Raw genomic sequence first — 18,515 nt, 5'->3', positions numbered from 1 at the left:
CACAACCAATCCCCAAAACCACACCCTATAACCATACTCCACAACTACACCCCACAACCACACCCCACATCCACACCCCCACAACTACACCCAACAACCACACCGCACAACCACATCCTACAACCACACCCCACTACCACACCCCACAACCACACTATACAACCACCTTCCAAACCTTAACCCACAACCACACACAACAACAACACTCTTTAACCACACCCCAAAACCATACCCTACAACCACACCCCACAACCACACCCCACAACCACACCCTACAACTACACCCCACAACCACACCCCACAACCACACCCCACAACCACACCCTACAACCACATCCCAAAACCACATACCAGAACCACACCCCACAACTGTACCACACAACCACACCACACAACCATACCACAACACTTTCATCCACAACCACATCCCACAACCACACCTCACACCCAACACTCACAACTATACCCCACAACAACACCCCACAACTACACACCATAACCACACCCTACAACCACATCCCAAACCACATCCCACAACCACACCCCAAAACCATACCCCACAAACACACCCAACAATCACACCCCACATCCACACCACCCCACAACTACACCCCACAACAACACCCCACAACGATACCCTACAACCTCACCTCACAACCACGCTCCACAACCACGCCCCACAACCACACCCCACAACCACACCCCACAACCACACCCTATAACCATACTCCACAACTACACCCCACAACCACACCCCACAACCACACCCCTACAACGACACCCTACAACCACAGCCTACAACCAAACCCCACAACCACACCCAACAACCACACCGCACAACCACATCCTACAACCACACCCCACAACCACACTCCACAACCACACTATACAACCACACCCAACAACCACACCCCACAACCACACCCTACAACCACACCCTACAACCACACCCCACAACCACACCCCACAACCACACCCCACAACCACACCCTACAACCACACCCCACAACAACACCCCAAAACCACACCCCACAACCACAACCTACAACCACACCCTACAACCACACCCCACAACCATACAATACAACAACATCCCACAACCACACCCCCAACCACACCCCCACAACCACACCCTACAACCACAGCCTACAACCAAACCCCACAACCACACCCAACAACCACACCGCACAACCACACCCTACAACCACACCCCACAACCACCCTATACAACCACACCCCACAACCACACCACAAAACTTAACCCACAACCACACACAACAACAAAACTCTTTAACCACACCACACAACCACACCCCACAACCACACCCAACAACCACACCCCACCACTACTTTCCACAACCACACCCCACAACCAATCCTCAAAACCACACCCTATAACCATACTCCACAACTACACCCCACAACCACACCCCACATCCACACCCCCACAACTACACCCAACAACCACACCGCACAACCACATCCTACAACCACACCCTACTACCACACCCCACAACCACACTATACAACCACACCACAAAACCTTAACCCACAACCACACACAACAACAACACTCTTTAACCACACCCCACAACCACACCCCACAACCACACCCTACAACCACACCCCACAACCACACCCCAAAACCACACCCCACAACCACACCCCACAACCACACCCCACAACCACACCCTACAACCACATCCCAAAACCACATACCACAACCACACCCCACAACTATACCACACAACCACACCACACAACCATACCACAACACTTTCATCCACAACCACATCCCACAACCACACTATATAACCACACCCTACAACCATACCCCACAACCACACCCTACAACCACACCCTACAACCACACCCCACAACCACACCCCACAACCACACCCTACAACCACACCCCACAACCTCACCCCAAAACCACACCCTACAACCACACCCTACAACCACACCCTACAACCACACCCTACAACCACATCCCAAAACCACATACCACAACCACACCCCACAACCACACCCCACAACCACACCCCACAACCACACCCTACAAACACACCCCACAATCACACCCCGCAACCAGACCCCACTACTACTCCCACAACCACACCCAACAACAACACCTCACAACAAAACCCCACAACAACACCTCACAACCACACCCCACAACCTCACTCTACAACCACACCCCACAAGCACACCAATAACCACACCCGACAACCACACCCCACAACAACACACACAACCACACTATACAACCACACCCTACAACCACACCCCACAACCACACCATACAACCACACCCTACACCCACACCCCACAACCACACCCCACAACCACACCCCAAAACCACACCCCACAACCACACCCTACAACCACACCCTACAACCACACCCCACAACCATACAATACAACAACATCCCACAACCACACCCCTCAACCACACCCCCCCAACCTCACCCTACAACCACAGCCTACAACCAAACCCCACAACCACACCCAACAACCACACCGCACAACCACATCCTACAACCACACCCCACAACCACCCTATACAACCACACTATACAACCACACCACAAAACTTAACCCACAACCACACACAACAACAAAACTCTTTAACCACACCACACAACCACACCCCACAACCACACCCAACAACCACACCCCACAACTACTTTCCACAACCACACCCCACAACCAATCCTCAAAACCACACCCTATAACCATACTCCACAACTACACCCCACAACCACACCCCACATCCACACCCCCACAACTACACCCAACAACCACACCGCACAACCACATCCTACAACCACACCCCACTACCACACCCCACAACCACACTATACAACCACACCACAAAACCTTAACCCACAACCACACACAACAACAACACTCTTTAACAACACCCCACAACCACACCCCACAACCACACCCTACAACCACACCCCACAACCACACCCCAAAATCACACCCCACAACCACACCCCACAACCACACCCCACAACCACACCCTACAACTACATCCCGAAACCACATACCACAACCACACCCCACAACTATACCACACAACCACACCACACAACCATACCACAACACTTTCATCCACAACCACATCCCACAACCACACTATACAACCACACCCTACAACCACACCCCACAACCACACCCTACAACCACACCCTACAACCACACCCCACAACCACACCCCACAACCACACCCTACAACCACACCCCACAACCACACCCAAAACCACACCCCACAACCACACCCTACAACCACACCCTACAACCACACCCTACAACCACATCCCAAAACCACATACCACAACCACACCCCACAACCACACCCAACAACCACACCCCACAACCACACCCTACACCTTAACCCACAACTACATCCAACAACAACACTTAACAACCACACACTACAACCACACCCCACAATCACACCACACAACCACACCCCACAACCACACCTAACAACTACTCCCCACAACCACAACCAACAACCACATCCAAAAACCACATCCCGGAACCACACCCCACAAACACACCCCACAGTCACACCCTACAAACACACCCCACAACCACACCCCACAACCACACCCCACAATCACACCCCGCAACCAGACCCCACTACTACTCCCACAACCACACCCCAGAACAACACCTCACAACCAAACCCCACAACAACACCTCACAACCACACCCCACAACCTCACTCTACAACCACACCAATAACCACACCCGACAACCACACCCACAACCACACACACAACCACACTATACAACCACACCCTACAACCACACCCCACAACCACACCCTACAACCACACCCTACACCCACACCCCACAACCACACCCCACAACCACACCCCACAACCACACCCTACAACCACACCCCACTACCACACCCCAAAACCACACCCCACAACCACACCCTACAACCACACCCTACAACCACACCCAACAACCATACAATACAACAACATCCCACAACCACACCCCTCAACCACACCCCCCCAACCTCACCCTACAACCACAGCCTACAACCAAACCCCACAACCACACCCAACAACCACACCGCACAACCACATCCTACAACCACACCCCACAACCACCCTATACAACCACACTATACAACCACACCACAAAACTTAACCCACAACCACACACAACAACAAAACTCTTTAACCACACCACACAACCACACCCCACAACCACACCCAACAACCACACCCCACAACTACTTTCCACAACCACACCCCACAACCAATCCTCAAAACCACACCCTATAACCATACTCCACAACTACACCCCACAACCACACCCCACATCCACACCCCCACAACTACACCCAACAACCACACCGCACAACCACATCCTACAACCACACCCCACTTCCACACCCCACAACCACACTATACAACCACACCACAAAACCTTAACCCACAACCACACACAACAACAACACTCTTTAACAACACCCCACAACCACACCCCACAACCACACCCTACAACCACACCCCACAACCACACCCCACAACCACACCCCACAACCACACCCTACAACCACATCCCAAAACCACATACCACAACCACACCCCACAACTATACCACACAACCACACCACACAACCATACCACAACACTTTCATCCACAACCACATCCCACAACCACACTATACAACCACACCTTACAACCACACCCCACAACCACACCCTACAACCACACCCTACAACCACACCCCACAACCACACCCCACAACCACACCCTACAACCACACCCCACAACCACACCCAAAACCACACCCCACAACCACACCCTACAACCACACCCTACAACCACACCCTACAACCACATCCCAAAACCACATACCACAACCACACCCCACAACCACACCCAAGAACCACACCCCACAACCACACCCTATAACCACATCCCAAAACCACATAATACAACCACACCCCACAACTATACAACACAACCACACCCTACAACCAAACCCCACAACCATACCACAACACTTTCAACCACAACCACATTCCACAACCACACCTCACACCCAACAGTCACAACCATACCCCACAACAACACCTCACAACCACACACCATAACCACACCCTACAACCACATCCCAAATCACACCCCACAACCACACCCCAAAACCATACCCAACAAACACACCCTACAATCACAACCCACATCCACACCACACAACCACTCCCCACAACCACACCCTTCAAACACACCACACAACCACACCCCACAACCACAACCCACAACGACACCCTACAACCTCACATCACAACCACGCCCCACAACCACACCCCACAACCACACCCCACAACCACACCCCCACAACCAAACCCCACAACCACACCACAACACCTTAGCCCACAACCACACCCAACAACAGCAACACTCCACAACAACACCCCACAACCACACACCAAAACCACACCCCACAACTAGTCCCCACAACCACACCCTACAACCACACCCTACAACCACATTCCAAAACCACACCCCTCATCCACACCCCACAACCACACCTCACCACCACACTCAACAACCACACTCAACAACCACACCACCTAAACCCACAACCACACCCCCACAATCACACCTCAAAACCATACCACAAAACCACACCCCACAACCACACCCTACAACCACACCCCACAACCACATCCCACAATTACACCCCACAACTACTACCACAACCACACCCCACAACCACACCCTACAACCACACCCTACAACCACACTCCACACCCTACAACCACACCCTATAACCTCACCCTACAACCACACTCCACAACCACACCCTACAACCACACCCTACAACCACACCCCACCACCACACACCACAACCACACACCACAACCACACCCCAAAACCACACCCCGCAACCACACCCTACAACCACACCCTATAACCACAACCCACAACCACACCCTACAACCACACCCTACAACCACACCCCCACAACCACACCCATCAACCACACCCCACCACCACACACCACAACCACACCCCACAACCACACCCTACAACCACAACCCTCAACCACACCCTACAACCACACCCCACAACCACACCACTACACCTTAACCCACAACTACATCCAACAACAACACTTAACAACCACACACTACAACCACACCCCACAATCACACCACACAACCACACCCCACAACCACACCTAACAACTACTCCCCACAACCACAACCAACAACCACATCCAAAAACCACATCCCGGAACCACACCCCACAAACACACCCCAGTCACACCCTACAAACACACCCCACAACCACACCCCACAACCACACCCCACAATCTCACCCCGCAACCAGACCCCACTACTACTCCCACAACCACACCCCACAACAACACCTCACAACCAAACCCCACAACAACACCTCACAACCACACCCCACAACCTCACTCTACAACCACACCCCACAACCACACCAATAACCACACCCGACAACCACACCCCACAACCACACACACAACCACACTATACAACCACACCCTACAACCACACCCCACAACTACACCCTACAACCACACCCTACACCCACACCCCACAACCACACCCCACAACAACACCCCAAAACCACACCCCACAACCACACCCTACAACCACACCCTACAACCACACCCAACAACCATACAATACAACAACATCCCACAACTACACCCCTCAACCACACCCCCCCAACCTCACCCTACAACCACAGCCTACAACCAAACCCCACAACCACACCCAACAACCACACCGCACAACCACATCCTACAACCACACCCCACAACCACCCTATACAACCACACTATACAACCACACCACAAAACTTAACCCACAACCACACACAACAACAAAACTCTTTAACCACACCACACAACCACACCCCACAACCACACCCAACAACCACACCCCACAACTACTTTCCACAACCACACCCCACACCCAATCCTCAAAACCACACCCTATAACCATACTCCACAACTACACCCCACAACCACACCCCACATCCACACCCCCACAACTACACCCAACAACCACACCGCACAACCACATCCTACAACCACACCCCACTACCACACCCCACAACCACACTATACAACCACACCACAAAACCTTAACCCACAACCACACACAACAACAACACTCTTTAACAACACCCCACAACCACACCCCACAACCACACCCTACAACCACACCCCACAACCACACCCCAAAACCACACCCCACAACCACACCCCACAACCACACCCCACAACCACACCCTACAACCACATCCCAAAACCACATACCACAACCACACCCCACAACTATACCACACAACCACACCACACAACCATACCACAACACTTTCATCCACAACCACATCCCACAACCACACTATACAACCACACCCTACAACCACACCCCACAACCACACCTACAACCACACCCTACAACCACACTCCACAACCACACCCCACAACCACACCCTACAACCACACCCCACAACCACACCCAAAACCACACCCCACAACCACACCCTACAACCACACCCTACAACCACACCCTACAACCACATCCCAAAACCACATACCACAACCACACCCCACAACCACACCCAACAACCACACCCCACAACCACACCCTACAACCACATCCCAAAACCACATAATACAACCACACCCCACAACTATACAACACAACCACACCCTACAACCAAACCCCACAACCATACCACAACACTTTCAACCACAACCACATTCCACAACCACACCTCACACCCAACAGTCACAACCATACCCCACAACAACACCTCACAACCACACACCATAACCACACCCTACAACCACATCCCAAATCACACCCCACAACCACACCCCAAAACCATACCCAACAAACACACCCTACAATCACAACCCACATCCACACCACACAACCACTCCCCACAACCACACCCTTCAAACACACCACACAACCACACCCCACAACCACAACCCACAACGACACCCTACAACCTCACATCACAACCACGCCCCACAACCACACCCCACAACCACACCCCACAACCACACCCCCACAACCAAACCCCACAACCACACCACAACACCTTAGCCCACAACCACACCCAACAACAACAACACTCCACAACAACACCCCACAACAACACACCAAAACCACACCCCACAACTAGTCCCCACAACCACACCCTACAACCACACCCTACAACCACACCCTACAACCACATTCCAAAACCACACCCCTCATCCACACCCCACAACCACACCTCACCACCACACTCAACAACCACACTCAACAACCACACCACCTAAACCCACAACCACACCCCCACAATCACACCTCAAAACCATACCACAAAACCACACCCCACAACCACACCCTACAACCACACCCCACAACCACATCCCACAATTACACCCCACAACTACTACCACAACCACACCCCACAACCACACCCTACAACCACACCCTACAACCACACTCCACACCCTACAACCACACCCTACAACCTCACCCTACAACCACACTCCACAACCACACCCTACAACCACACCCTACAACCACACCCCACCACCACACACCACAACCACACACCACAACCACACCACAAAACCACACCCCGCAACCACACCCTACAACCACACCCTATAACCACAACCCACAACCACACCCTACAACCACACCCTACAACCTCACCCCCACAACCACACCCCACAACCACACCCCACCACCACACACCACAACCACACCCCACAACCACACCCTACAACCACAACCCTCAACCACACCCTACAACCACACCCCACAACCACACCACTACACCTTAACCCACAACTACATCCAACAACAACACTTAACAACCACACACTACAACCACACCCCACAATCACACCACACAACCACACCCCACAACCACACCTAACAACTACTCCCCACAACCACAACCAACAACCACATCCAAAAACCACATCCCGGAACCACACCCCACAAACACACCCCACAGTCACACCCTACAAACACACCCCACAACCACACCCCACAACCACACCCCACAACCACACCCCACAATCTCACCCCGCAACCAGACCCCACTACTACTCCCACAACCACACCCCACAACAACACCTCACAACCAAACCCCACAACAACACCTCACAACCACACCCCACAACCTCACTCTACAACCACACCCCACAACCACACCAATAACCACACCCGACAACCACACCCCACAACCACACACACAACCACACTATACAACCACACCCTACAACCACACCCCACAACCACACCCTACAACCACACCCTACACCCACACCCCACAACCACACCCCACAACCACACCCCACAACCACAACCCACAACAACACCCTACAACCACACCCCACAACCACACCCCAAAACCACACCCCACAACCACACCCTACAACCACACCCTACAACCACACCCAACAACCATACAACACAACAACATCCCACAACCACACCCCTCAACCACACCCCCCCAACCACACCCTACAACCACAGCCTACAACCAAACCCCACAACCACACCTAACAACCACACCGCACAACCACATCCTACAACCACACCCCACAACCACCCTATACAACCACACTATACAACCACACCACAAAACTTAACCCACAACCACACACAACAACAAAACTCTTTAACCACACCACACAACCACACCCCACAACCACACCCAACAACCACACCCCACAACTACTTTCCACAACCACACCCCACAACCAATCCTCAAAACCACACCCTATAACCATACTCCACAACTACACCCCACAACCACACCCCACATCCACACCCCCACAACTACACCCAACAACCACACCGCACAACCACATCCTACAACCACACCCCACTACCATACCCCACAACCACACTATACAACCACACCACAAAACCTTAACCCACAACCACACACAACAACAACACTCTTTAACAACACCCCACAACCACACCCCACAACCACACCCTACAACCACACCCCACAACCACACCCCAAAACCACACCCCACAACCACACCCCACAACCACACCCCACAACCACACCCTACAACCACATCCCAAAACCACATACCACAACCACACCCCACAACTATACCACACAACCACACCACACAACCATACCACAACACTTTCATCCACAACCACATCCCACAACCACACTATACAACCACACCCTACAACCAAACCCCACAACCACACCCTACAACCACACCCTACAACCACACCCCACAACCACACCCCACAACCACACCCTACAACCACACCCCACAACCACACCCAAAACCACACCCCACAACCACACCCTACAACCACACCCTACAACCACACCCTACAACCACATCCCAAAACCACATACCACAACCACACCCCACAACCACACCCAACAACCACACCCCACAACCACACCCTACAACCACATCCCAAAACCACATAATACAACCACACCCCAGAACTATACAACACAACCACACCCTACAACCAAACCCCACAACCATACCACAACACTTTCAACCACAACCACATTCCACAACCACACCTCACACCCAACAGTCACAACCATACCCCACAACAACACCTCACAACCACACACCATAACCACACCCTACAACCACATCCCAAATCACACCCCACAACCACACCCCAAAACCATACCCCACAAACACACCCTACAATCACAACCGAAATCCACACCACACAACCACTCCCCACAACCACACCCTTCAAACACACCACACAACCACACCCCAAAACCACAACCCACAACGACACCCTACAACCTCACATCACAACCACGCCCCACAACCACACCCCACAACCACACCCCACAACCACACCCCCACAACCAAACCCCACAACCACACCACAACACCTTAGCCCACAACCACACCCAACAACAACAACACTCCACAACAACACCCCACAACCACACACCAAAACCACACCCCACAACTAGTCCCCACAACCACACCCTACAACCACACCCTACAACCACATTCCAAAACCACACCCCTCATCCACACCCCACAACCACACCTCACCACCACACTCAACAACCACACTCAACAACCACACCACCTTAACCCACAACCACACCCCCCACAATCACACCTCAAAACCATACCACAAAACCACACCCCACAACCACACCCTACAACCACACCCCACAACCACATCCCACAATTACACCCCACAACTACTACCACAACCACACCCCACAACCACACCCTACAACCACACCCTACAACCACACTCCACACCCTACAACCACACCCTACAATCTCACCCTACAACCACACTCCACAACCACACCCTACAACCACACCCTACAACCACACCCCACCACCACACACCACAACCACACACCACAACCACACCCCACAACCACACCCCGCAACCACACCCTACAACCACACCCTATAACCACAACCCACAACCACACCCTACAACCACACCCTACAACCACACCCCCACAACCACACCCCACAACCACACCCCACCACCACACACCACAAACACACCCAACAACCACACCCTACAACCACAACCCTCAACCACACCCTACAACCACACCCCACAACCACACCACTACACCTTAACCCACAACTACATCCAACAACAACACTTAACAACCACACACTACAACCACACCCCACAATCACACCACACAACCACACCCCACAACCACACCTAACAACTCCTCCCCACAACCACAACCAACAACCACATCCAAAAACCACATCCCGGAACCACACCCCACAAACACACCCCACAGTCACACCCTAAAAACACACCCCACAACCACACCCCACAACCACACTCCACAATCTCACCCCGCAACCAGACCCCACTACTACTCCCACAACCACACCCCACAACAACACCTCACAACCAAACCCCACAACAACACCTCACAACCACACCTCACAACCTCACTCTACAACCACACCCCACAACCACACCAATAACCACACCCGACAACCACACCCCACAACCACACACACAACCACACTATACAACCACACCCTACAACCACACCCCACAACTACACCCTACAACCACACCCTACACCCACACCCAACAACCACACCCCACAACAACACCCCAAAACCACACCCAACAACCACACCCTACAACCACACCCTACAACCACACCCAACAACCATACAATACAACAACATCCCACAACCACACCCCTCAACCACACCCCCCCAACCTCACACTACAACCACAGCCTACAACCAAACCCCACAACCACACCCAACAACCACACCGCACAACCACATCCTACAACCACACCCCACAACCACCCTATACAACCACACTATACAACCACACCACAAAACTTAACCCACAACCACACACAACAACAAAACTCTTTAACCACACCACACAACCACACCCCACAACCACACCCAACAACCACACCCCACAACTACTTTCCACAACCACACCCCACACCCAATCCTCAAAACCACACCCTATAACCATACTCCACAACTACACCCCACAACCACACCCCACATCCACACCCCCACAACTACACCCAACAACCACACCGCACAACCACATCCTACAACCACACCCCACTACCACACCCCACAACCACACTATACAACCACACCACAAAACCTTAACCCACAACCACACACAACAACAACACTCTTTAACAACACCCCACAACCACACCCCACAACCACACCCTACAACCACACCCCACAACCACACCCCAAAACCACACCCCACAACCACACCCCACAACCACACCCCACAACCACACCCTACAACCACATCCCAAAACCACATACCACAACCACACCCCACAACTATACCACACAACCACACGACACAACCATACCACAACACTTTCATCCACAACCACATCCCACAACCACACTATACAACCACACCCTACAACCACACCCCACAACCACACCCTACAACCACACCCTACAACCACACTCCACAACCACACCCCACAACCACACCCTACAACCACACCCCACAACCACACCCATAACCACACCCCACAACCACACCCTACAACCACACCCTACAACCACACCCTACAACCACATCCCAAAACCACATACCACAACCACACCCCACAACCACACCCAACAACCACACCCCACAACCACACCCTACAACCACATCCCAAAACCACATAATACAACCACACCCAACAACTATACAACACAACCACACCCTACAACCAAACCCCACAACCATACCACAACACTTTCAACCACAACCACATTCCACAACCACACCTCACACCCAACAGTCACAACCATACCCCACAACAACACCTCACAACCACACACCATAACCACACCCTACAACCACATCCCAAATCACACCCCACAACCACACCCCAAAACCATACCCAACAAACACACCCTACAATCACAACCCACATCCACACCACACAACCACTCCCCACAACCACACCCTTCAAACACACCACACAACCACACCCCACAACCACAACCCACAACGACACCCTACAACCTCACATCACAACCACGCCCCACAACCACACCCCACAACCACACCCCACAACCACACCCCCACAACCAAACCCCACAACCACACCACAACACCTTAGCCCACAACCACACCCAACAACAACAACACTCCACAACAACACCCCACAACAACACACCAAAACCACACCCCACAACTAGTCCCCACAACCACACCCTACAACCACACCCTACAACCACATTCCAAAACCACACCCCTCATCCACACCCCACAACCACACCTCACCACCACACTCAACAACCACACTCAACAACCACACCACCTAAACCCACAACCACACCCCCACAATCACACCTCAAAACCATACCACAAAACCACACCCCACAACCACACCCTACAACCACACCCCACAACCACATCCCACAATTACACCCCACAACTACTACCACAACCACACCCCACAACCACACCCTACAACCACACCCTACAACCACACTCCACACCCTACAACCACACCCTACAACCTCACCCTACAACCACACTCCACAACCACACCCTACAACCACACCCTACAACCACACCCCACCACCACACACCACAACCACACACCACAACCACACCACAAAACCACACCCCGCAACCACACCCTACAACCACACCCTATAACCACAACCCACAACCACACCCTACAACCACACCCTACAACCACACCCCCACAACCACACCCCACAACCACACCCCACAACCACACACCACAACCACACCCCACAACCACACCCTACAACCACAACCCTCAACCACACCCTACAACCACACCCCACAACCACACCACTACACCTTAACCCACAACTACATCCAACAACAACACTTAACAACCACACACTACAACCACACCCCACAATCACACCACACAACCACACCCCACAACCACACCTAACAACTACTCCCCACAACCACAACCAACAACCACATCCAAAAACCACATCCCGGAACCACACCCCACAAACACACCCCACAGTCACACCCTACAAACACACCCCACAACCACACCCCACAACCACACCCCACAATCTCACCCCGCAACCAGACCCCACTACTACTCCCACAACCACACCCCACAACAACACCTCACAACCAAACCCCACAACAACACCTCACAACCACACCCCACAACCTCACTCTACAACCACACCCCACAACCACACCAATAACCAAACCCGACAACCACACCCCACAACCACACACACACAACCACACTATACAACCACACCCTACAACCACACCCCACAACCACACCCTACAACCACACCCTACACCCACACCCCACAACCACACCCCACAACCACACCCCACAACCACAACCCACAACAACACCCTACAACCACACCCCACAACCACACCCCAAAACCACACCCCACAACCACACCCTACAACCACACCCTACAACCACACCCAACAACCATACAATACAACAACATCCCACAACCACACCCCTCAACCACACCCCCCCAACCACACCCTACAACCACAGCCTACAACCAAACCCCACAACCACACCCAACAACCACACCGCACAACCACATCCTACAACCACACCCCACAACCACCCTATACAACCACACTATACAACCACACCACAAAACTTAACCCACAACCACACACAACAACAAAACTCTTTAACCACACCACACAACCACACCCCACAACCACACCCAACAACCACACCCCACAACTACTTTCCACAACCACACCCCACAACCAATCCTCAAAACCACACCCTATAACCATACTCCACAACTACACCCCACAACCACACCCCACATCCACACCCCCACAACTACACCCAACAACCATACCGCACAACCACATCCTACAACCACACCCCACTACCATACCCCACAACCACACTTTACAACCACACCACAAAACCTTAACCCACAACCACACACAACAACAACACTCTTTAACAACACCCCACAACCACACCCCACAACCACACCCTACAACCACACCCCACAACCACACCCCAAAACCACACCCCACAACCACACCCCACAACCACACCCCACAACCACACCCTACAACCACATCCCAAAACCACATACCACAACCACACCCCACAACTATACCACACAACCACACCACACAACCATACCACAACACTTTCATCCACAACCACATCCCACAACCACACTATACAACCACACCCTACAACCAAACCCCACAACCACACCCTACAACCACACCCTACAACCACACCCCACAACCACACCCCACAACCACACCCTACAACCACACCCCACAACCACACCCAAAACCACACCCCACAACCACACCCTACAACCACACCCTACAACCACACCCTACAACCACATCCCAAAACCACATACCACAACCACACCCCACAACCACACCCAACAACCACACCCCACAACCACACCCTACAACCACATCCCAAAACCACATAATACAACCACACCCCAGAACTATACAACACAACCACACCCTACAACCAAACCCCACAACCATACCACAACACTTTCAACCACAACCACATTCCACAACCACACCTCACACCCAACAGTCACAACCATACCCCACAACAACACCTCACAACCACACACCATAACCACACCCTACAACCACATCCCAAATCACACCCCACAACCACACCCCAAAACCATACCCCACAAACACACCCTACAATCACAACCCAATCCACACCACACAACCACTCCCCACAACCACACCCTTCAAACACACCACACAACCACACCCCAAAACCACAACCCACAACGACACCCTACAACCTCACATCACAACCACGCCCCACAACCACACCCCACAACCACACCCCACAACCACACCCCCACAACCAAACCCACAACCACACCACAACACCTTAGCCCACAACCACACCCAACAACAACAACACTCCACAACAACACCCCACAACCACACACCAAAACCACACCCCACAACTAGTCCCCACAACCACACCCTACAACCACACCCTACAACCACATTCCAAAACCACACCCCTCATCCACACCCCACAACCACACCTCACCACCACACTCAACAACCACACCACCTTAACCCACAACCACACCCCCACAATCACACCTCAAAACCATACCACAAAACCACACCCCACAACCACACCCTACAACCACACCCCACAACCACATCCCACAATTACACCCCACAACTACTACCACAACCACACCCCACAACCACACCCTACAACCACACCCTACAACCACACTCCACACCCTACAACCACACCCTACAATCTCACCCTACAACCACACTCCACGACCACACCCTACAACCACACCCTACAACCACACCCCACCACCACACACCACAACCACACACCACAACCACACCCCACAACCACACCCCGCAACCACACCCTACAACCACACCCTATAACCACAACCCACAACCACACCCTACAACCACACACTACAACCACACCCCCACAACCACACCCCACAACCACACCCCACCACCACACACCACAACCACACCCCACAACCACACCCTACAACCACAACCCTCAACCACACCCTACAACCACACCCCACAACCACACCACTACACCTTAACCCACAACTACATCCAACAACAACACTTAACAACCACACACTACAACCACACCCCACAATCACACCACACAACCACACCCCACAACCACACCTAACAAGTACTCCCCACAACCACACCCAACAACCACATCCAAAAACCACATCCCGGAACCACACCTCACAAACACACCCCACAGTCACACCCTACAAACACACCCCACAACCACACCCCACAACCACACCCCACAACCACAACCCACAATCACACCCCGCAACCAGACCCCACTACTACTCCCACAATCACACCCCACAACAACACCTCACAACCACACCCCACAACAACACCTTAACCCACAACCACACCCAACAACAACACTCCACAAGCACATCCCAAACCACACCTAACAACCACACCACAACACCTTAAACCACAACCACACCCCACAACCACACTATACAACCACACCCTACAACCACACCCCACAACCACACCCCAAAACCACACCCTACAACCACACCCTACAACCACATCCAAAAACCACATCCCGGAACAACACCCCACAATCACACCCCACAACCACACCCTACAACCACACCCCACAACCACACCCCCACAACCACACCCCACAACCACACCCTACAACCACATCCCAAAACCACATACCACAACCACACCCCACAACTATACCACACAACCACACCCTACAAACACACCCCACAACCATACCACAACACTTTCAACCACAACCACATCCCACAACCACACCTCACACCCAACACTCACAACCATACCCCACAACAACACCCAACACTCACAACCATACCCCACAACAACACCCCACAACCACACACCATAACCACACCCTACAACCACATCCCAAACCACATCCCACAACCACACCCCAAAACCATACCCCACAAACACACCCCACAACCACACCCCACAACCACACCCCACAACCACACCCCACAACCACACCCCACAACCACACCCCACAACGACACCCTACAACCTCACCTCACAACCACGCCCCACAACTACACCCCACAACCACACCCCACAGCCACACCCCCACACCAAATCCCCACAACCACACCACAACACCTTAGCCCACAACCACACCCAACAACAACAACACTCCACAACAACACCCCACAACCACACACCACAACCACACCCCACAACTAGTCCCCACAACCACACCCTACAACCACACCCTACAACCACATTCCAAAACCACACCCCTCATCCACACCCCACAACCACACCTCACCACCACACTCTACAACCACACTCAACAACCACACCACCTTAACCCACAACCACACCCCACAATCACACCTCAAAACCATA

Source organism: Procambarus clarkii, chromosome 50 (assembly GCF_040958095.1).
Source record: "Procambarus clarkii isolate CNS0578487 chromosome 50, FALCON_Pclarkii_2.0, whole genome shotgun sequence".
In the NCBI taxonomy this organism is placed as follows: domain Eukaryota; kingdom Metazoa; phylum Arthropoda; class Malacostraca; order Decapoda; family Cambaridae; genus Procambarus; species Procambarus clarkii.
This window is presented reverse-complemented; position numbering follows the sequence as displayed.